The sequence below is a fragment of the Protopterus annectens genome, chromosome 8.part0 (genome assembly GCF_019279795.1).
Source record: "Protopterus annectens isolate FY-2018-M chromosome 8.part0, PAN1.0, whole genome shotgun sequence".
In the NCBI taxonomy this organism is placed as follows: domain Eukaryota; kingdom Metazoa; phylum Chordata; order Ceratodontiformes; family Protopteridae; genus Protopterus; species Protopterus annectens.
In genome coordinates, this window is record NC_056741.1 from 952,352,949 (window position 1) to 952,376,327 (window position 23,379).

At 35.8% G+C, this 23,379-nt stretch overlaps 1 protein-coding gene across 1 annotated transcript in view; it reads left to right on the forward strand.

Moving 5' to 3' along the window:
- FAM187B (family with sequence similarity 187 member B) overlaps nucleotides 1-23,379 on the forward strand; it is a 288,809-nt gene that overhangs the window by 36,760 nt on the left and 228,670 nt on the right. The window lies entirely within an intron of this gene.

Here is a 23,379-nt window from a genome sequence, read left to right on the forward strand (position 1 = left end):
TGAGTAAGCAAGCTGTTTTTTTAATTAGTTATGTAATGGTTTAAGAATGGGCCAAAAAAGATAGAAACAATTGTAAAAGTAATAGAGAAGACTAACATGTTTATGAGCCAGCAACGTAGACTAGCTTCAAAAACGTATACAGTCACAAATTGTAAGAGCTACAGAAGTGTGCTGAGAATAACAAGAAATTTGCAGGAACAAGTGTAGTAGTTAGAGTACTAATGGAAAAACAAAGAACACAAAAATAAGTCATGGTAAGGACAACCAGGATTGGGGGGGGGGGGACTCAAGATGCGTCCTCGCTACACAGCTAGCCAAGAAAAAATGCTACTGGTTTAGCAAGTGTAAATGCAATTAATGCTAAGTAAATAAATAAAACCAATAGAGAATAATGCCATGCAGCCTGTCCCCACTCCACATACACGCAGCCAGCCAGTTGTGGCAATCATCTTCCATGTGTAACTACCAAATGTGGTGAAATAACAGCCACAGTAATCTACTTCACTTATGGCTTGTCAACTCCAAAGTCATCTTCCATAAAATGTAAACAAAAAATGATATATGTGTATGATGCTGTGGGCAGTGTGCACTTTTACCACTGTCCACACATGTACCTGGATTGGACAAAGTGAAGAAAAGAATCACCACAAATGTATTTCATCTTGGTGCTTTCAGGTACTATGCTGTGTTACCTCTAACCTCCAAATGAACAACAGCAATGACTACTTGATCGTTATCACCCTAAATGCCCTTTGCTTTCATGCACCAACAAATAACAGTCAGTAGTTAACCACTTCTGGTAAACACATGTAAAGTAACTGCAATGATGCAGATGAAATTACTGCTGCAGGACTAATCACTTTACTTAGTCAGTAACTCCCATTTCACTACACATACAAGAAAAACTAGTCGTAGCACTCAAACTCTTATCTTAGAAACCAAAAAAAAGGTTAAGAAAGTGGCAAAGGCCCATAATCACTGACACATATGCAATGTTCCTCTTCTCTTTATTCATGTATTTAGAAATTAGATAGAATAACAGATTTTACATTACCATACATTCTTCTGAAGAATGTGAAATGTGTAACTCAAATGTATATCATTAGTGTCAACAATCCTCACTGATTTACCAGAGAAGAAAGGTATGAGTTATAGGGAGCACCAGCCTAAGTGTACCCATTTATGAAAACAGCCACACCCCATACCCTTTGAATGGAATAGTCCCTAGACGACAACAGTAAGACACATTGAAACAGCAAAGAAAAAATATCGATTTATTTTCTAACCCATTTTAAGTATAAGTAAATAATAAAAAGGCTAGGCTACATTACTGTCTTTCCAAGACTAATGTGGTTGAACTAAATCTATTGACAGAGTCTCATCTCCCATACTTCTCAATTTATTTGCTCAAAAATTTGGCCATTCCAAAAATAACGTGGAGGACAAAGGCCTAAAGTTAGGGAAAATTTTTAGATATTATTCCAATTCACTTAAAAGATAAAAGAACTAAAAGCTTGCATCAATAAGCATTTTGAACAATAAGTTCAATAACAATAAGAAGTATGAATCTATAATGACTGGCATTTCTGCTTGATTGACTGTAGTCTTTAGTGATTTACCAGAAAAATCAAAAAATTTACAAGGGGCAAGACAAAAATATGAGGTATCAATGAAGGGTATAGCCAGGAATTTATACATTTTACACAATGGAACCATATTACACTCTCCTGTAAATGGTATAGATTACGCCAGGGCACTGAATTACACTGTTACAATCATGCTGCGCCTCCAATAAAATGTGTTGGCCCTGAATTGCTACTGCAGTACATTATCTCTTGGCCACGTCACACAGACTACCTTTTGGTTACAGGGCTGCACTGCAGGAGGTCTCTGCAAGACAACCAGAAGAGTTTACTTCTAAGGCAGTACTGTGGTAAGCCTCTATAGCATGCCATAGCAGGCAGTCTCACAGATGTCATTTGATACCAGTGTTCACATTCAGTGAGCCTCTATACTATGCCATAGCAGACAGACTCACACACGCCATTTGCTACCTATGTTCACATTCAGTATGCCTCTATACCATCCCATAGCAGGCAGTCTCACAGACGTCATTTGATACCAGTGTTCACATTCAGTGAGCCTCTATACCATCCCATAGCAGGCAGTCTCACAGACGCCATTTGCTACCTATGTTCACATTCAGTATGCCTCTATACCATCCCATAGCAGGCAGTCTCACAGACGTCATTTGATACCTGTGTTCACATTCAATCTATGTTATGTTGCAGCAGCTATTCTCAGAGTTTCAACCACACCAGTTCCAGTGTTCAGCAAAAAGTCTGTGCTGCATCATGGCAACTAGTCCCAGAGGACCATTCACACAAGCACTAAGAAACCTGTGGGCCACAAAGTAAAATTCATCCTTTGCACTCAGACTAGAACATATAGTATACCTTAACACTCAACCCATGCCAAGAGTATCATTAACACATCTAAACCCACCACAATAAGCACCTCTAAATTCAAAATCTTGATAAGACAAACTTATTAAAACTATATGATAAGCTCTCAAAATTCAAATGCAAAATTTTCAGCCCTCATGTAGCCTTAACTGTCACTTATGCCAATGAATTTTTACTCCAGTCTAAAAACTAGCATAAACCAAGCCATTGCAATTAGCAAGAAAAATATGGGTAAACATAAAATAGTTTTAGTGGAGTATGACATTAATAAGCTATGTAATAAAACAAAAAGCTAATGAAGGCCCATTATAACACAAATTTTACTGGCATTAAAGACTCTTGTCAAAACGCTCAGCAACAGTCGGAAAGTTAGCATAAGGAAAATCATAGTGGTGCACAAATTAAAATTAGCATCAGCAGTCAAACATAATCATAAATTCTTCTTTATCTGCTAAAAACTGCTCACCTTAAGCACAGCTACAAGGTATGCTCCTGCGTCACTGAAAATGGCTATTATTATGTCCCTCTACAAGGGACCCCACCTCAGATCCCAGAAACTATAGACCCATCTGCCAAATAAGTGCAATTTCATAAGTTCCAATATAAAACAAACAAAAAATAATGCTTGAGATCAACAACAATACGGTTTTGTCAAAATAAGATTGTGTTCATTTAATTTAGTAAATTTCTTCAAGAAAGTCACTAATGCTATAGATAAATGCCAAGCTGTTCATGCACTCAACCTTGATCTAGGTAAGACCTTTTGAGACTAGTCCCCATGCTGGTATTCCAAATAAGCTTAAATTCCTAAAGCTACACCCTTATGTTTTAAGACCACTAGCAAACTGACTGATAAGAGAGAAGCCAGGTATTTAAAATGGTAGGTGCCACCACATTTAACAAAAAGGTAAACATTTGCCTGGGCTCAGTAGTGGGACCCCTTCAGTTCAGTATCTACTTCTTGGTTATCCAATCCACTAATCATGACATATCACTAAACAAAATTGCAAGCTAGCAGTGTCATTCACTCAGCAGTTGACACCAGCAAGGGCTAAACCACACATATCAGTGGTTTATTTTGAAATGAGCTTAAGATAAATGCTAAAAAAGTGCAGCACTGTCAGCTTGGGAAAACAAAATATGACAGCTTAAATTATAGCATGCACCCCACTCCAGAATGATATGGTCATCAGCGACCTAAATTCCTCAGCACCCATGTAGACAACTTCCTATCTTTTGACCATCATATAACAATAGTAGTCCTTCTGTTTAGTTCAGTTAATAAGTAAAGGTATCTCATCCACATCAAAAGAAGTTATCGTTCCTCTGTACTCTATCCTGATCAGGCCAGTTATAGAATATAATGACCCTTTTTGTATACATCCATCCATATACATCACACGGTTACAAAGATCCCAGGTATTCATAACCAAAAAGATCACCAGAATAAGACCCTCATTTACCATAACAGGCTTGACACTCTATCCATATACTTTTGCACAGACTTCTGAGTTGTGATTTCTGATTACCATTCTGTGTTATTGATGACTCAACATTCCTTGATCTCCTACACATCCACAAATGGTTCAATAAACACTCAAGCTTAAGACTTGAATCTATCAATAAACAAAACATGCTTGAGGATCAAATGTGTTACTCAGTGATTCACTGTCCCTGTCATATGTTATACAAACAGCGTGATAATCTTTCTTGCATTAAGGCAGACCTAGACATTTAGATAGACAATACAAAACATGCTTGAGGATCAAATGTGTTACTCAGTGATTCCCCGTCTCTGTCATATGTTATACAAGCAGTGTGATAATCTTTCTTGCATTAAGGCAGACCTAGACATTTAGTTAGACACTCATAAATTCATCCCTGTCTTGACTTGTTTGCCTCTCCTGGAAGCAGGAAGTGACATGAAGGTGGGAGTTGATAAGGACTAACTTTGTTTTGTATAATCTCTGAATTAGTGAATCTATTCATGTGACCACTGATAAACAATTTCATTTTTTTCTGATCATAGTAATAGAACATAGGTAGTCAGCCGTTGCCCTATTACTATGCATTCTAAGTGTCTGCAATCGGTTGCCTTTAGAAACAGATCTCAGTGGTTTCTCGGCACTCTCTAGTCACTGACTACAGACCGATGTAAATTAGAGAGTTGTGGGCAGTTTTCCCTTTGCAGACAAATTGTTTCTTACAAATTGTGACAGGATGCGAGATAAAACTGTGGCCAGGGATAACAGCAGACACTGTCCACAACAGAATATACATGCCCTTTTTTTCTTAATTTACTTTTATCACAATCAACGTGGAGGAGTTCCTGCATTCCTCTCAGCTGCTTTCCCCAAGAATTATGGCGATAGCCAAAAATAACGTGGACAAAATCTGGGACAATGATGACTATTTTGCTAATGCACTCAGAAAGTTGATAGAACAACAGGTTATTCATAAACTTGCATCTTCTGAACAATAAGACATATGAAACATTAAGGTCTAGCATTGACTTGTCTGTAATTGTCAGTGGTCACATTTACCATTTTTGTAAAAGGAAGTGATACTGAGTTTTCCAGTTCTTTGTAGTTACTTTTTCTGTATAGGTAACAAACACCATAAAAGAAGTAACTGACTTTTACTACTTTATACTGGAGCTGGAACAATGAACTGTACCCAATGTCTAGTGATGACAAACTAATCAGACCACACTGCTTGAGCAAAAGACTGCTATTTGGACTTGGACCAAAATACTTTTAATAGTTCACAATCAGAAAAATATCGTGCCGGAATACTTTAATTTATTTATTACATCTCCAACAGGATGCATTATGAATCTTAGTTAATTTTCCAGTTTTGTAAGGAGTACAGAAAGCTTTTACAGGCATATTTCAACAATGTGGTCTTATCTATATCTAAAATAGCTAATTTGTGTGATGTAAAACATTCCAATATGATTCCAGTAATAATAGTTTTGTATTTTCATATTATTGTACATATTGCTGATAAAATCAAATTTGAAAACATGTTTCCTGGGAATTAAAGAGAGTCTTGTTGTCAACATGGATGTTCAATTAGTGCAACAGTGAAAACTTCTGCTTCAGAGACAAGGTAAAGCTGCACAAAGAAACACATTAGTGGCTAATTGCCATGTTTTTAAATTTAACGCTGCACTAACAAGCCTGATCTTGCTAGTGTTCTCCCTACCTGTCCAAGCATCATGGTATCAATGGTATCCCCAGTATGCATGCACACCCCTACCCTCCACGCCAACAAACACATACAAAGACAGCTTCCCAATACTTACATCCTACAGGGCAATCACACAGACAAATACACACAGATAGACTTGCGTGCACAGAAGAATCCAGACTACTAACCTGTACTTGCACTATGAACTAAGAACCCATTAATAGGGGTGAATGGATGAATGCTGTCTTTTTCATCTGGAGTAAAATATTTCAGGAATATTGTAAGTATCTATTTCTTTAAATCAGGAATCTTATATATTATGTGCTTACAATTTTCAGTATGGTGTTACATTTAGATTTAGTTGGATAAGGAAAATAAAATATATCATTATTTAGTATGTATTATTAATGGGATTTAGTGAAAACTGTATTAATTTAACTTTTCATGTACTTCACATGACTGAAAACTCAAAATACTGAATTTCATTTGACTGAGACCACAATATCTAATTTTCAAAATACTTTCTTGGGTGGCGTAAGCCAGGGAGCCTTATTGGCTAGGCTTACTTAGGCCCTTGGTACCTACCTACCTACCTATGAACTTATAATGAAAACTCATTTGAATGAGTCTCATTATACTGAAAGCTTACAATGCTGAATTTCAAAACACTGGATTTTAAGCCAGAAGCATGATGTGTGTTTCCCTTCACCTGTGACTTGCGTGTTATAAAACAAATTACTGTAACTTGCCAACTGTCAGAATATTGATAGTAGCATAGAAAGTACTGTTGTACTGCTTCTAAATGTGGGTATATCTCTCTACATTTTTATGGGAAGTATTTAAAGTAATATGGCGGATGTTTCATGTGCTTCTGGCAGTAGTGGCAGTGTGTATAGTACTGTAAGGTAAATAAAAGGTATATGCCCTTTTCCCCACTGTAATGCGATCCCAGAGTTAGTATATAGAATTGGGGAGGCTGGGTGCTGTAGCCCCCACCTAGTTTGCTTTTATATCATCCAATTTTTGTTAAGAGGGTAAGTAAGTAGTTTTAGAACAAATTAGTCATTGGTAGTGTGCATGTCAGTGGCTTAAAGTTCAGTATTTTGAAATTCAGAATTCTATTTCAGTGTAATGAGACTTGGTCAAATGAATTTTCAGTATTTTGAAAATTAGGTATTGTGGTCTCAGTCAAATGAAATTCAGTATTTTGAGTTTTCAGTCATGTGAAATATATATATATATATATATATATATATATATATATATATTTTTTTTTTAATTTTACATTTGTTTGCTGGGATAGTCCGGCTGGACACATGTCCATTTACAGCGGAGGCCCAGGGAGAAAAGCTCCATCAAGTTATACTAAAGTCAGCATGATGCAAAATGTTACCTATTGCAAAAGAAGCATACATAGATATAAAATGGAGAGCAGCATGTTACTAATAAATTACACAAACAGTGCAGCATACTGAGGTATTATCTTGATACAACAGGTCTAAAAGAGAACATAGAGAAACAACATATTACAATTATATGTTACACATTACAGAGCAAGATGAGGTATTATACTGAAGCAACGAGTCTTGAAAGAGGGTGTAGACAAACAACTTATTACAATTATAGATTTGCAGTAGATTCCTGATGTCTACAGCAGATAGAAATGTAACCAGCTGTTTATTTGTTTATAAAATGAAATATGGGTTGTTATGTGATGCATGGGCATAAGCATTTATTAATTAGTTGCACTTTGAGAGAATTTTTGAATGTGGTGATAGAAGGAGCAGAGATTAAAGAAGTGGGGAGGTTGTTCCAGTTTCTGGCTATGTTGTGGGAGAACAGGGCCTTTCCTGTGGAGTTATTTTCTTTGGAGATACAAAGGAGTGTTTTTTCTGAAGAGCGTAGGGGGCGATTTGATATGTACTTGGTTAGTAGTTGTTTAAGAGATGGGGTTTTGTCAGGGTAGTTCAAAATCTTGTAGGCAAGTGTTAATTGGTGGTAGTTCAATAGCTGTGGAAGTTCTAGCCATTTCAGTTGATGTAGTGCCTGACAGTGGTGTGTGTTACAGGTGGAGTTATTAGCAAATCTGGCGATTTTATTGTAGCAAGACTGAAGTAGTTCAAGGTCATGTTTTCTTGTCAGGGTAAGGATTGGTGCGGTGTACATAAGGGTGGATAGCAGGTGAGTTTGGACAAGTGTAATTCGTGCCTGATCAGATAACATTTTTTTTGTATCTATATAGTGTGCCCATTTTTTTGTGGACCTTTTTGATTGTTTGTGAGATGTGGACATCAAACAGTAATTTGTTGTTGATTTCTTCATCAAGGAGTTTAGTATGATCAGTTGGGGAGATGTTAGTCCCATTCTTGGATGTGATTGTGAAAGGATAATCGTTACATTTAGTTTTGTTGGGAGCGAATATGAGTAGTTTGGTCTTGTTGGGATTTAGAATGAGCTGGATCTGGGTGATCCAGTTTTCCACTGAAGTGAAGGATTCCTGAGTGAGTTTTTGAAGGGTAAGGAGGGATGGTGCGGAGCAGATGAGAGTTGAGTCATCTGCATATTGAATGAGTGAAGCATGTTGGGTGGTGGTATGTAGGCTGTTAGTAAATATGGAGAAGAGTAGGGGGCTTAATATTGAACCCTGGGGCACTCCTAATGTGGTTGGGAGTAGGGGAGATAGTGTGTTTTGCCATTGGACAGATTGCTGTCTATCTGACAAGTAGCATTTAAACCATGCTAAAGCTGAAGGGACAAAGGATAGGGAGGTCATGGATTCTAGTAGCATGGAGTGTGACACCATGTCAGATGCCTTGGACAGGTCTAGGAAAATTGCTGATACAAATTTGTTACTGTTTCTGTGTAGGTTAACTGTATTTGTGAAGGACAGAAGGGCGGTTGTAGTGCTATGGTGCTGTCTGAAACCATGTTGTGTGGGTGAGAGGAGGTGGTTAGAGTTTAGAAATCGCATAACTTGGGAGTGAATACACCTCTCAAGTATTTTGGATAAGGGGGGTAGGATGGCTATGGGGCGGTAGTTAGAGAATTCGTAGGAGTTTCCTCCTTTATGAAGAGGGATTATGAATGATACTTTCCAAAGCTTTGGGATGTAGGCCTCTTGTATGGAGTGGTTTATAAGGATGGATACTGGATATGATAGAGAATCAGTTGCAATTTTTAGATAGTTGGTTGATAAGTTGTCTGCAGCAAGGGTGATATGTTTGAGTTTTTGTAGGAGTTTTTTAATTGTGGTGGTAGGGACAGGTGAGAGGGTTAAAGAGGGGATGTTCTTTAGCGGTTGGGTAGAGGTATTTGAAAGGTGGGTTTGGGAGATTTGAGAGGAAAGTGGTAGAATGGATTCTGTGAAATAATGGTTAAATTGGGAGGCAATGTTTGTGGTGTCATCGGTGGTGCGAGTTGGAGTCGATGTTTTGCCTGGGTTAAGTAAGGAGTTGATAGCATGCCAGAACTTTTGTGGGTTGTTTTGACTATTGAGGAAGTAATTTTGTTTATCAAGTTTGGTTTGTCTTTTTGCCTTATTCCTTAGTTTCTGGTAGTTTTGTTTGAATAGGTTTGTATTATCTCTTTTTCAGGCTTTCCATGATCTATGTCTGAACAACAAGCCCTAACTTGCCTCAGAAATAATACAAACATTGTCATACTTCCAGCTGACAAGGGCGGTGCTGTGGTTGTCATGGATTCCAATTATTATTGGGAGGAGGGAAATAGACAGTTGTCTAACCCTCATCACTACATGAGAATGCCCACTGACCCTACTTCTAACTTTAAAAAAGAAATAAATCAATTTCTACAAGAGGCGGTTGATCAAGGGATTATCACAGCCAACACTTTATCTCATCTGACCGTTTCGGATCCTGCCAAACAATATTTGTACTTGTTACCCAAAATACACAAATCTATTGAGAAACCACCAGGTAGACCTATAGTTTCAGGGATAGTATCACTCACGGAACCATTGTCAGCATTCCTTACTGAGAAACTTAAACCATTGCTACAACTAGTTAGAGCAAGACTCAAGGATACTACAGAATTTTTACAAATAGTATCGGACTCCCAGTTAGAACCACACTGGTTAATGTGCACTCTTGATGTCAAATCATTATATATGAATATTCCACACTGGGCTGGACTAACTGCACTTGAATACTGGTTGAACAAAGCTGACATTTACCATTCTGGTACCAATACATTGCTCATCTGTATGGCTGAACATGTTTTGTCCAAAAATGTTTTTTATTTTAAACAGGACTGCTATTGGCAAATACAGGGTACAGCAATGGGTGCTTCTTTTGCACCCATTTATGTGGACCTTTTTATGGGCTATGTGGAGGAACATATTTATGATGAGCGTCATAATCTGTACATTTCAGATATCGACATTTGGAGAAGATATTTGGATGACTGTTGGCTTATTTGGAAAGGAGGTAGTGAATATCTACATGAGTTTGTGGAACATCTCAATGGTAATATTTGGGGAGTGGAATTTACTGTGAATTATCATCTGAATGAGATGCATTTTTTAGATGTGTCTTTACATCGTCAGGAAGACAACACCCTTAAATCATCTGTATACAGCAAATTCCCTCAGTATAACTCTTTGCTACATGCCAACAGTCTTCATCCAAGACATACTATTAATAATATTCCAAAATCTCAATTTTTACGCCTCAAACGGATATGCTCCTCCCAACCAGAATTATCGCAGCACCATGAGGACTTGGCCAACAGATTTTTGGCAAGGAGTACACTAAAAACAATGTCAGTTCAGCTATGCGTTGGACACAAAACCAGTCAAGAGACAGTCTGCTGCAATATCAACAGCATTCCAGCAAAAATCAACAGGACATCTTGAGATTTGTTACTACATATGGGAGAAACACTGCTCAACTCTCAGAGATAGTTAACAAGCATTGGAATATATTAAAATCTCACAATGACTTGGATGATGTTTTGGGCAACAGATGTTCATTTTCATGAAAAAAGGGAAAGACATTGGGATCACATTTTTCTTACTTTAAGAAAACAAAATTTAGGGAAGCAGTTACTCATCAACGAACTTTAACGGGGGACAAAGTAATAGGATCATATCCATGTGGGCATTGCAGCTTCTGTAACTATATGTTTAAAACTAAAACATTCACCAGTAGGAACACTGGACAATTATACAACATATATGAATTTGGCAACTGTAGCACGGACTGGGTTGTCTACCTAGCTACATGTACTTGCCAAGCCTTCTATTTGGGTCAGACTTCCAGACAGTTCAGAATTAGAGTGTCGGAACATTTAGGGGATATTAGAAATGCACGCATTACAAATGCTTTGTACAGACATACTATTAACCATCCTACAGCCAAATTCTCATTTATTATTATTGATCATATTATTGGCAATCGGTCATTCAAAACAGGTTGGCACGACATACTCAATAACAAGGAAAGAAAATGGATTATTAAATTGGGGGGCCTTTTTTCCCCAGGACTAAATGATAAATTGTAAGTTTTCTATTCTATTAATCATATTTATTTGCACTTCATTTTCAGCTTGTTTGTGCTATTAGACACCATTATCAATTAGGTTCTGATTAATTATACTTCATCTTTTGTTAACAATTATTTTGTATGGATTTATGGTAATTATTTATTTTTTTCCTAAGACAGGAAATGATGTCATGTTCTCTATTGAAACTTGTGTATAAATTACTGGCTCCTGCCAGGGTTTCCTTTTATACTACTGAAGAAAGCTATATGCTGAAACTGGTCTAGTTCACTTGTTTCCATAATAAATGTATTCATTTCAGCTCATCTTGGCTGCTGGCACTTTATTTTGTTGCACACTAGTTTGGTTGCCTTGCATCAGCTGTACTTGCTAGCTTTTTGTTGTTGCAGTTTCCATGATCTATCTCTGGCTTTAAGTAGGGCTCTTGTGTCCCTGCTTAGCCATGGGGCATAGTTTGCCTTGACTCTAATCCTACTAAGGGGTGCAGTAGAATTGAGGATGTTAGTGAAGGTTCTAGTGAAGTAGTCTATGGCTTGGTCTAGTTGTAATGTTAGTAGTGGGTTCCAATTACAGTGTTTTAGGATATAGTTAAGGTCTTGTGTATTTAGTTTCCTGTCGTCTCTGACTTGTCTATACACACACACACACACACACACACACACACACACACACACACACACACACACACACACACACACACACACACTTTACTCCTTGGTTTAATTTCTCCAAGTCTTTTGGGTTTCTATAACCATGACAGGAATAGACTCCTTTCCTAAGTCAAAGTATGATTAAAGTCCACAAAATCAGTATTGTTTCAGTCTTTGATGTTAGCCAAAAGTGCTCATCACAGCACCTGCAGTGTGCCCATTAATGACTCCTTCTGTAATTCACTTGGACTTAGTTGTGTCTGTAGCATATCTAAATAAGACTGTAAATTCTTGTTTATGAGACTCATTGCTCCTACTACTACTGCAACTTTCTGGGTATTCTTCTTCCACATTGCCCTCCTTTCTGCATACAAATCCTGGTATTTTATAACTTTGTGTCTCTCGGTATATAAGACACTATAATCACTGGGTGTAGCAATTTCAATGATTGATGCTACTTTTGTCTTCTTTACTACTATATCTGGTTTTTCTCACATTTGTTTTTTGAACTATTGGTAATAGGTGATCCCATGTGATATAAACTTCATCATTCTCTATGATGCTTTGTGGCTCATGTTTACAATGCTTTTCAGCTACTTCAGTATTGTAATGTTTGCCCAATCTCCAATGCAATAGTCTTGCCACATTATTATGCTGTTCAGTATACATGCCCTTTGTCTTTAGTGTGTCACATCCAGCAACAAGATGTGTGAATGTTTCCAGTTCTATTTTCTAGAACTTGCATTTGTCTGTTTCTCCCACATGTTCAATTGGCTTTGTAAAACAAAGTGTACATGGTCCTCTGTCCTGGGCAGTCAGTATTAACCTTCCATAAATTCACCACTCCTTAACCATTCATTTGTCAGATCCTAATTGACATGAAGATGTTCCAGGAGATTTCTATACTTGCAACTATATTTAAGCCTTTTCACATTTCTTGACTTCTCATCTGATCCTTCTCCTTATATTCTTTCTTTTGGTGTTTTTTTTTGGCACATTCAGGTGCTGCCTGATTTCTGTCTACTTCTGGTTTGATTTCCAGTTATGATTGACACCGTATGACATTGACATCATTTTGACAGTATGCTTCTGCTAAACTAAGCATGGAAGACATTTTAGACTTGTTCTCATGTTTTAAAATTTTCACTATGTTTATATCTGTTGAGGTCAGCAGATATGTATGCAGTCCTATAATTACAGATCTATATATGTAATCAGTTTTGAGGAGGCCCATACTCCTTCAGAACGAGGAATATATAATCTTAGTATACACTCATTTTTATATATCATTTAATAAGCGTGAAGCATTTTTCTTTTCCTGTTCAACAGATCCAGTACCTTTTGATGGTATTTCTGTGTGGCATAAGGGATGTAGTTTCAATGATATGCAATACACTGGGCAAGTGAATCATTTAATCTCTATTCAAACCTAAAGATGCATTATTTTGACTAGAAATTAGTTCATTAAAGGAGTTAATAATAGCCCATGTGAGTAACATTCTCCAATTAGATAGACAGTAGTTTTCCAGATATTTCACTTATATTGATAATTGTTTGCTTATTATATAGCCATCTCTTGAGTCATTAGTATTATTTTAGTTTTGTCTCTAATAATCTATTTTCATTTTTTTTGTAAGATCTCTAAATGAATAATTGTACTTCTGTATCTGTCAGCATCAACAAGTCTTCAACAGATAACATTTTGGCTTATATTCATTCCTTATTTTAAATCCTATGTTAGATTCATATTGCCTTACACACATTGTAATGGTTCCATCACCAGTGCAAACAAAATGCTGATAAAGGGCAGCTCTACTTATTGCCTTTATATATTCTTATAGCCTGTGGTAAATATACTTATAAGAAACCAAATTATAATATCAATTTCTTATTAGAGTTGAGTATGGAAGAGGAAATCCATATATTTCAGAAGTAGGACAGTTTGACCCCAGACGATTTGACCCCAATGCAATTATATACACTTTCATATATAAACTTACATTTATTGTCTATTGGAATAGTTATTGGACAGTCTGAGGCTATTTGACCCCAATTATATAAAAAAAAGTTTTAAAGTTTTATAAAAGCATTTTATTACTTAATATTTCAATCATTAATTTTTTCATAGGAATTTTATTATTTAACTGTCTTATATGTAAATGTTTATTAAATGTTTTATTTAATCTGTAAATGCAATTAATTTAATTAATAATAGTTTTGAACTTGTTAACTTTAAAATCAATATCATTTAGCATTGTAAACATTAATATTATTTTAAATTAACATTAATAATACATAATAATGTTATATGTATTTCAAATGCAAATGTTTTAAACAGTTATTTATATATATATATATATATATATATATATATATATATATATATATATATATAGAGAGAGAGAGAGAGAGAGAGTCATGACTTTTTTTTCTTGTTTTTTTGAGGTAGTCTTTGACATTTTCTCAGTGACTGTGTGGATGCACAAGCTGTATATAACATTTTTTTCTTTATGTCTTTCTGTCAAATTGTCTGTGGTTTATTTTGTTCTTCGTTTTCAAAAACCAAACAAACCACTGAAATACAAAAATTCAAGGGAAACAAGCTGCTGGGCATGTGCCAAGTAGATAGCCAAGTAATAATCCCCAGCTAAATGACGCTGTTAAATGCTGCAGAAGCAACAATAGTTCGTACACTGTTTCGTTAGAGCTTTTATTAACCACAAGCACTTTCGGAGAGAATGCTATCTCTCCTTCCTCAGACCAAAGTAAAACAATTAGATGTAACAACATGCTCCTTTAAATAGGATGCAATCAACTAATTAACAAACAAGTTAACAATTTAACAATTATCAGCTTGTGACTTTAAATACATACAAGACCAGCAGTTCAAATGTTAAAAACAAAACAAACCCCCACTTTTAAAAAATCCGACTGGTTTCGCCATTTGGAACACAATCTTTCAAAAACCCCTTTGTATAAAAAATATAATAATATGTATCAATATTCGTATTTTAAAATACTCGCCACTCTTATATTGTGTAAAAAAATACTAATACATAAATTATAAATTACATAAAAACCATAAACTATATTTAAGGCTTATAACCTTAACGTTTACATATCACGAAATAATTGTTAAAATACAAATACAAAACTCACCCAACTAGTTTTCCAAATGTTGGCAGTATAAATTTAGAGTCTTAGACCCAAACTTCTATGCCTTATCTCATTTGCCAACTGTACTAAGAATACTCCAAAGGGAAAGAAAGGAGTTAGTTCTTGAAATAAATAGAACCCATTTACTAAGCGAGTGTATTTAAGCTAAATATATTTAAATGTTTATAATAGCACTCATTGGCTCTTGTTTTTATTATCTAAGATAAATACGAGCCACTATACCCATATAACATTATGCCGTTATGTTTAATGCAATAAGGGTTCGTCTCTACATAATCTGTCAATTTAAAAATCCTTCTCCAAACAACCAACAAGATGTTACTTCACTATGTCCCTTACAACAATGTGTTGGACAACAGATACAAAAATCTTAGAAATAAACAAAGCAAGGGTAAGACAATAGAACTTAACTGTGCATAAAATATTTCACAAGCTCTTTAACAAATTAAAAAATTACCTTTTAATAGCTAACAATTTTAAAATGCAAGTGAGTGATATTGCTTCATTTAGACCAGGGTGTGTGTGTGCTGCTGTCCTGAGCTGCCATAATAGCTCTTCCTTTTCTAATAACAATTGCCATGGTCCTGAAAATATCTGTGTCCTAATTTGTTTCAAAACCGTAAATCTAAAACTATGTTCTTTGTTATTAATAACATGGGAAGCCAGAGCGTTGTTGGTATCGCTCTTAGAAACAGCATATAAATGCTCATATACTCTCTTATGCAGTGCCCTCTCAGTTTTTCCTATATAGAAGGCAGGGCACTGCATACAGGTTGCCACATACACCACTGCTTTGGATGAGCAGCTAAAATTGCCCATTAATTTATATTTTACATTGTTAATAACAACATAATTACCTTCCTGCATAAATTTACACTGGTTGCACAAACCACATTTAACCATGCCCTTGACCTTATTAAACGAAGTATGTCTGTTCATTTCTAATAGTGCCTTTAAGTTAAATCCTTTCCTAAAGGCTATACTAGGTGTTGTTCCCAGCAATTGATGTAAATTTGTATCTTCCTTTATGTTTGCCCAATTTTTCTGTAGAATCCCCCTAATAAAGTGATGATCAATGGAGAACGTGCACAAGAATCTAATCCCTGTGTCGAATTCTCTACCCTTTTTATTCAAACCACCCGCCCGATCTTGATTAGTCATCAAATCCGGGCCTGTTCTGTTAAGGATGGGCCTGAAATGGCCAGATTGTCTTTTATATTTCACCTCAGATGCAATCTCCAAAATAAGAGCATCGGGGTACCCCCTGTTGACAAACATGGTAGTCAAGTTACTGCATTCAAAATGGAAGTCTTCATCTTTGGTTATCATACGTGCCGCCCTAACCATCTGCCCCTTCACTACAGCTCTTTTTTGATGGATAGGGTGGCAACTGAAATCCATTGGAATAAGTGGGCTTTCTATAAATATTACTAGTAAACATAGAAGATTCTTTGTCCTTGGTTAAATTAATGTCCAAAAAACTAATTTTGTTCTCATTCACTTCAAATGTGAAATCTAAGAAGTTAGTCAAGGTCTTGATGTCGTCAATAAAGGGGGCCACCATGTCCAAGGAGCCTCTCCATAATATAAACATGTCGTCCTGGTATCTTGTATACCAGGCAAATAGTGAATTATTAAATAATAATGTATTCTCCCATTGTGCCATTACACAATTGGCAAAGGACCCCACATGGTGAGCCCATTGCTACCAGAGGCTTGTCTGTATATCACGTTGTCAAAACTGAAAAAGTTTGTATTTTAACACCATTTCTAACAGTCTCAATTGTGTGTACAATATATTTTGTTCTTCTTGACTCCTAAAACTCCCTCACCCATTCTAGTCCTAACTGTTGTGGGATGGAAGTTCCTTCACATCTACAGTTAAAAGCTTAAATCAGGGTCAAAGGGTATTCTATTTATGTTTTCTAGAAAGCTCCACGAATCCTTGCAGATCTGGTTTTCTTTTTCTATATATGGTTTTAAGACGCCATCCACATATTTGGCACAAGACACCAATATAGACCCTCCCATCCACTATGGGTCTGAAAGGGGTTCATGAATGGATTTGTGGATTTTGAGGGCATTCTAGGTGCTGTAATGTGAAGATAAGAGTGGTGTGTGTGTCTATAAAGTCTTCCAAGAACAAATCTTTTTCATATGGGCCATTTAAGTGGGAAGTGAGTTTATTGATATAATCCACTTGATTCATAAAGATAAGCCCATTGCCCTTGTCGGGTTTCATAACCCTAATTCTACAATCCTGTAACAACTTAATCTCACATGTTATATTTAACCTGTGTTTATGTTTGTTGTTAAATGAACTTTCAGCCAAAAACCTTAAGTCCAATTCACAGGATTTTTCAAAAGTTTTGTTAAATAAACTAGCAATAAAAGGTCTAATGAGGGAAGAATTTTTACTAAAACAGCCAATAGGTTTAGTTACATAAAGTTTAAGGTCCACAAGTATTTTAGGCAAGTCCATACGGGTATCAGGGACAAAGGACAGTCCTTTAGAGAAGAAGTCAGCCATAGCAGAAGAGATGTTTAGCGTGGTGTAGTTGAAGATCTTAAAATCGCCTTCATTACTACAAACAATATCAGGCTGACTAGACTCCATTATCATCTGTTGTTCTGATTCTGTTTGCTCCTCAGGGCCATTCTGTTGGTATTCGACCTCAAGTTCCTCCCCCGTGAATTCTGGACCTGTCCAAAACCCTGTTGATGTTCTACCCGTGACTGTACTGCCCTGGTGCTCTGCTTTCGCCCATTCCTATTGTTATTGTCAACAGATACATAGTTTTGCCGTTGATCGTTCTCTAAATCGATGGCCCCTTCTTCGTCACCGGGGGTGTCGTTGCTATTGTGCCCTTCTTCCAGAAAATTGTCCAGCTCGTACATATCATGAGTTTTGGTGCCCAAATTTTTCTTGTTAACATTAGGCAATGCCCCTCTAAGCTTGTTACTGGTTAAATTAACTTGTGGGGGTTTAGGATAGGCTTTATTGTCAGCATATTGATTCGTATCTCTAATAATTTTCTTTTTCTTATTGTCACAAAGTTTATTAATAGAGGCATCAATGCTGGAGAACACACGTGAATAATCATATTAGAAATCATAGTTGTTTTTGATTTCTTGCTCTAAGCTAGCCAAATCGTTTCTATAAGCCTCCACCTGTGTTGTATAATAGTCAATCAGCATTGCCATGTATTCGAAGCTATGCTGATCGAATAAAGCCAAAAGTTGTCCATGAAAACCGGAACCTTCCTCTAGGCCCACTGGGAACCTCCACTGCCTAAGCCCTTTAGGGACTATCTTCTTGTCCAGGCATTCAGTTAAATAAGAGATCTCGAGCTGTAGTTTTTTACACCTAAACAGCTTATAGTCGAAATCTCCAATAAGTTCTGCAATATTATTAATATTAGCTTCATCCATGGTCTCTGTGTTAGCTGCCCCTGTTGCTGTATTATCAGGGATCGTAAAAAAGTTTTTTCTATTTAAGTATAATGAAACCGTCGGAACGGAATCGTTTACAGAAATAACAGTACCTTGTGTTCCCGCATTCGCCAAAACTGTAGTGTGTCCTTGCCCAGCTGGAATGGCGCTAGGATCCGAAGATGCTCCGCTAGCCAGTTGCTGGTTTCTGGTTACCATACCGGTAACCGGTTTAACGCCATGAGTGCCAAGGTTAGCATCAACAAGTCCATTCTTTGGGTAAAAGTGTCCATTCTGCCCATAAGCAAATGGATAAGGGTTGTTAAATCCCCATCTTGCTTACATCTCCGGAGAACAATGAGCCCTGGCCTCGTTGGACATAACAAACTAAACCAAACAAACCACTGAAATACAAAAATTCAAGGGAAACAAGCTGCTGGGCATGTGCCAAGTAGATAGCCAAGTAATAATCCACAGCTAAATGACGCTGTTAAGTGCTGAAGAAGCAACAATAGTTCGTACACTGTTTCGTTAGAGCTTTTATTAACCACAAGCACTTTCGGAGAGAATACTATCTCTCCTTCCTCAGACAAAGTAAAACAATTAGAACAACATGCTCCTTTAAATAGGATGCAATCAACTAATTAACAAACAAGTTAACAATTTAACAATTATCAGCTTGTGACTTTAAATACATACAAGACCAGCAGTTCAAATGTTAAAAACAAAACAAACCCCCACTTTTAAAAAATCCATTTGGAACACAATCTTTCAAAACCCTTTGTATAAAAATATAATAATATGTATCAATATTCTTATATTGTGTAAAAAAATACTAATACATAAATTATAAATTACATAAAAACCATAAACTATATTTAAGGCTTATAACCTTAACGTTTACATATCACTCGTCAAACGGACGCTTGAAATAATTGTTAAAATACAAATACAAAACAAATACAAATACAAAACTCACCCAACTAGCTTGCCATTTCAGTTAGGGCCAACAGGTAGCAGTAGTCTCATATTTTTAGTCTGCCATGATTCCTCTCTACTTTAGAAGCAATGATTCCTGCTTTGCATTTTGCAGTTGTAGTACAAGCTGATTACTAACCCCAGTAATTTTGTCTTTATTTTTTTGTAATATAGGATGTTTTTATTCTATTACTTTGTTTATTTTTCCATTTATGTGTTACTTTTTACATTTAACTTGTATTTTAATTTCTAGTGTTATTTCCGTTATTGAAAGTAGCTTATTTTTTGAGTTACATAGCATTTTTTTACTTTTTGAGCATTTCTTTATTTCTACATGTTGTTCCATTTTTTTACTTAGATAATATTTGATTGTTTATCTTTATACTTTTTTTAGATCCGCATTTTGAATGTTTTAATGTGTTCATTATAGGGTCAAAATGTCTGGGATAAAACCGTCTGAGGTCAAAATGCCCTGAACCCTATATTTCCAGTACTTTAAAAAGATAATCCCAACCCAATAGATCAAATGTTTATTCTATGTCTAGGCTAATAATATCTACTTCTTTGCTGTTAAGATTTGCATAATCAATCTGTCAACTGGTTGTAAGAGAGTCCTCTTACTCGAGCTGTTCTAGGATGGCATAATGGTTAAAGTCTTTACATCATGAACACAAGGCACAGGGTTTGATTCTTACATTTAGGATGAGAAGTTTGGCTAGGCTTAAATTGACCCATAAGGACAGATAGCCTAGTCTTAACCTAAGAACCTAAGACAACACTCAAACATGCCAACATGAAACTTAAGAGCACTTTTAGAAAATATAAAGCAGAGTACAAATTTCAGCTAGCAAAAATGCCAAAGGAAGCTACAGATCATTTTTCAGTTTTGTCAGGAAATTAAGGAATAATGTTTAACAATGCACCGAGCTCATGCATAAAAACATCACACATTCTAGTTCTAGTAATGTAGCCAATATATTAAAAGACAAATTTATTGTTAAATTTATCCCACCTACCCACATTGTTGCACCAAGAATCCCTGAAAATTCAACTTCCCTGAAGTAATCTTGTCTCTGTGGGACCAGATAACATACCAGGTTGTGTGTTCATCACTGCCAAGTATGTGTCTGAGCCCCTACTTAAACTGTCCAATTTCATCCTGTCCACAGGATTTGTCCCTGATGCCTGGAGAACAGCCACTGTCACTTCTAAACATGAGAGTGGCCCTTTGGCTAACCCCAGATAATTATAGGCCTATTAGTCTCACCAGCCTTAAAAGCAAAGCCAAGGAATATATCATAGCAAAACTCATTTATGCAGCAGACATAGGCAACTTAACTAATCTATACCCCACTCAGTTTAATTTTCTGAAGGGTAGTTCCTGTTTCTTGAACCTAGTAAACTTATTTGTAATGGTTGCAGAGGCTGTAGACAGTGATCAGTCTGTGCACATTGCTTAGCTTGACCTGACCAAAGCTTTTGACAATATCCCCTTTGCCATTATTAGCGAAAAGTTAGATAAACTTAATGTAAACCATTATGCTGTCCACTAGATTGCAAACTCAATATCCAACAGATCCCAGCTAGTGAAAGTTACTCATACCCTCTGCAAACATAAAATTATAACTAGTGGAGTACCACATGGTTCAGAGCTAGGCCCTTTCTGGTTTGGGATTTATTTTGCAGACATCCAAGCTTATACTCCTGAAGTGCAGTTGATAAAGATTGCTGATAACTGCAAGCTGGGCACTGCTATCTGCTCATCCACTAATAGTAAACTGCTGCTAAATAGGATGGGATGCTCACATAACTGGTTTTTGAAAACTGTGTTAAGCTAAATACAAAAAAGTGCAGCTTAATAGTATTCAGCAAAGAAAAAAAAAAGCTGTTCCCACCTCATATGTTATATGTGCTACTCGTCTTCAACAGATCCGTGTACTTAAATGGACAACTTCTTCTTATTCAGTCTTTTTATATCCAGCATAGACAGGAAGTCCTTCTATCTGGCCCAGTTAATTTCCAAGAGAATATCTTCAGGATCCAAAAAATGTCATTTTATCACTGAACTCTTGTTATGTACCAATCCATACAAACCACTCAAGTCGAAAGAAATCAACACTTTTTAACAAAAAATCAAATAAAAAATGAAGGCCTTTAATTTATCCTAACATATTAGCACAATTCTCCTTATTCTCATTAGCCACCTAGCTCCTCTGATGTGACTTGTGTCTCACTTTTTGAGCCATGGAAGACCCAATCCTATTTGACCTCCTATTTCTTCATAACACCAGTGGTTCTACAAACATCCATATTAGGGGCATAACCTTAAGCCAACAAATAAACAAGACTCACTGGAGGGGTAGGTTTCTAAGTCAAAGTTTTTCCCAGGCTATAGAATACTTTGCCACTACAGGTAAAGCAAAGTGCTACTCTGTTTGCCTTTAAGGCTAGTCCTGAATGGATGGGTAGGCACACATTTACATTAGGTTATCATGTACAGCCTGCCTGATTTGAGAGGTGGACACTTTTAAGTACTTGTAAAGGATGGCAGGAACATTTAAGTGCGTCAACTTAAAGGTTTTTGTAGTCTGCCTCTTATGGTCCATACAATTGCTTGCCCAGAGTAATTTTCTTCTGTTCCTAATATTATAACTCTCTTTGTATTATCCTGAGATTGCGTTTTAACTATGAATCCTGTTATATCATCATCTATTAACAATGCCATATTAACTTCAATCTAGTGAATAAAAGCAACTGAGCATTTTATAACTGACATTTATTAATACTGACCTGTAAAAAAGAGCATAACACGAGCCTTCATATTATTTCAAAGTTGGGAAACTCACACATTCCTGTGACTGAGAAAAGCATAATATTATTGCTGTGTATACTGATAACAGATATCCATAATAAAGGTATCTCTTACTGTGGAAAAAGCTTATAAACCTATTATAGCATCTATTCCTGGTACTTTGTTCTATTTAATTTTTTAATCTGTTGAATTATTTCTGTGTTGCTTTTGGTTTTAAAGGATATTTAAAATTTTCACTAGATAGTTTGTTTTTGTATTTTATTAATTGTATTATGTTTTTTCATAATATGTTTTATGTCTTCAATATCTGTGTTGTTTTTGATTTTCTTAAACTTGATTTTTTTTTATTTAGTTTGACCTAACACCTGTTTTAGATTTATTTTTCTACAATGTATAGTCCTTTAGGAATAACTGAGCGCATCTGTAGTTTTAGTTTTTCTAAAGCCATCACAGTTTTATGATTCATTGACAATTAATATTTTCAATGCCTTGACCAAATCAAGAAATATAGATTCTCCCTTTTGAAATGTTAATCTTGCTTAGTTTATAATTTCATAGAATTTTCTTAAATTTGTGTCCAATTATTTTACTTTATTTCAGCAGCAGTTAAGAGATTCTACCAAATAAAATGGATTTGCTTGATTCTCATAACTTCTTCAGTAATATGTATGGATAAATAATTTCCTATTTCTTAATTTGACAATTCTTTAAATTTCATACATGCAAGTATTCTTTTTGTTATTGATATATATATGTTTTGAAATATAATGTCAAATTAAATTTAATATCATTGTGAAAGTTTATGAGACAAATTTAAAAGACTCAGTCCTCAGACTTTTTCATAGGATACTAAATAGCTATATATGCAATTTTGTGTACCAAACATATTAATATTATATCAAATGTAATTAATTCGGCTCTGACTGATCTTTTAAGTCTTTTATTTATAGTGAATTATTCCAGATTTTTAATGTTTTTTGCTGATGCAGATATTTTAGGTTCTCTAACTGTAGTATCCCAATATAGATAAAATCCCTCAATCAAATGTATATCTTTCTATTTCTATGTTGTAGTATTCATAACATGAGGGAGTCTGCCTCAGACTGTCCCCAATGTCTGGCCAGTATACAAAAGTATGAAGCTACTGTCAGGT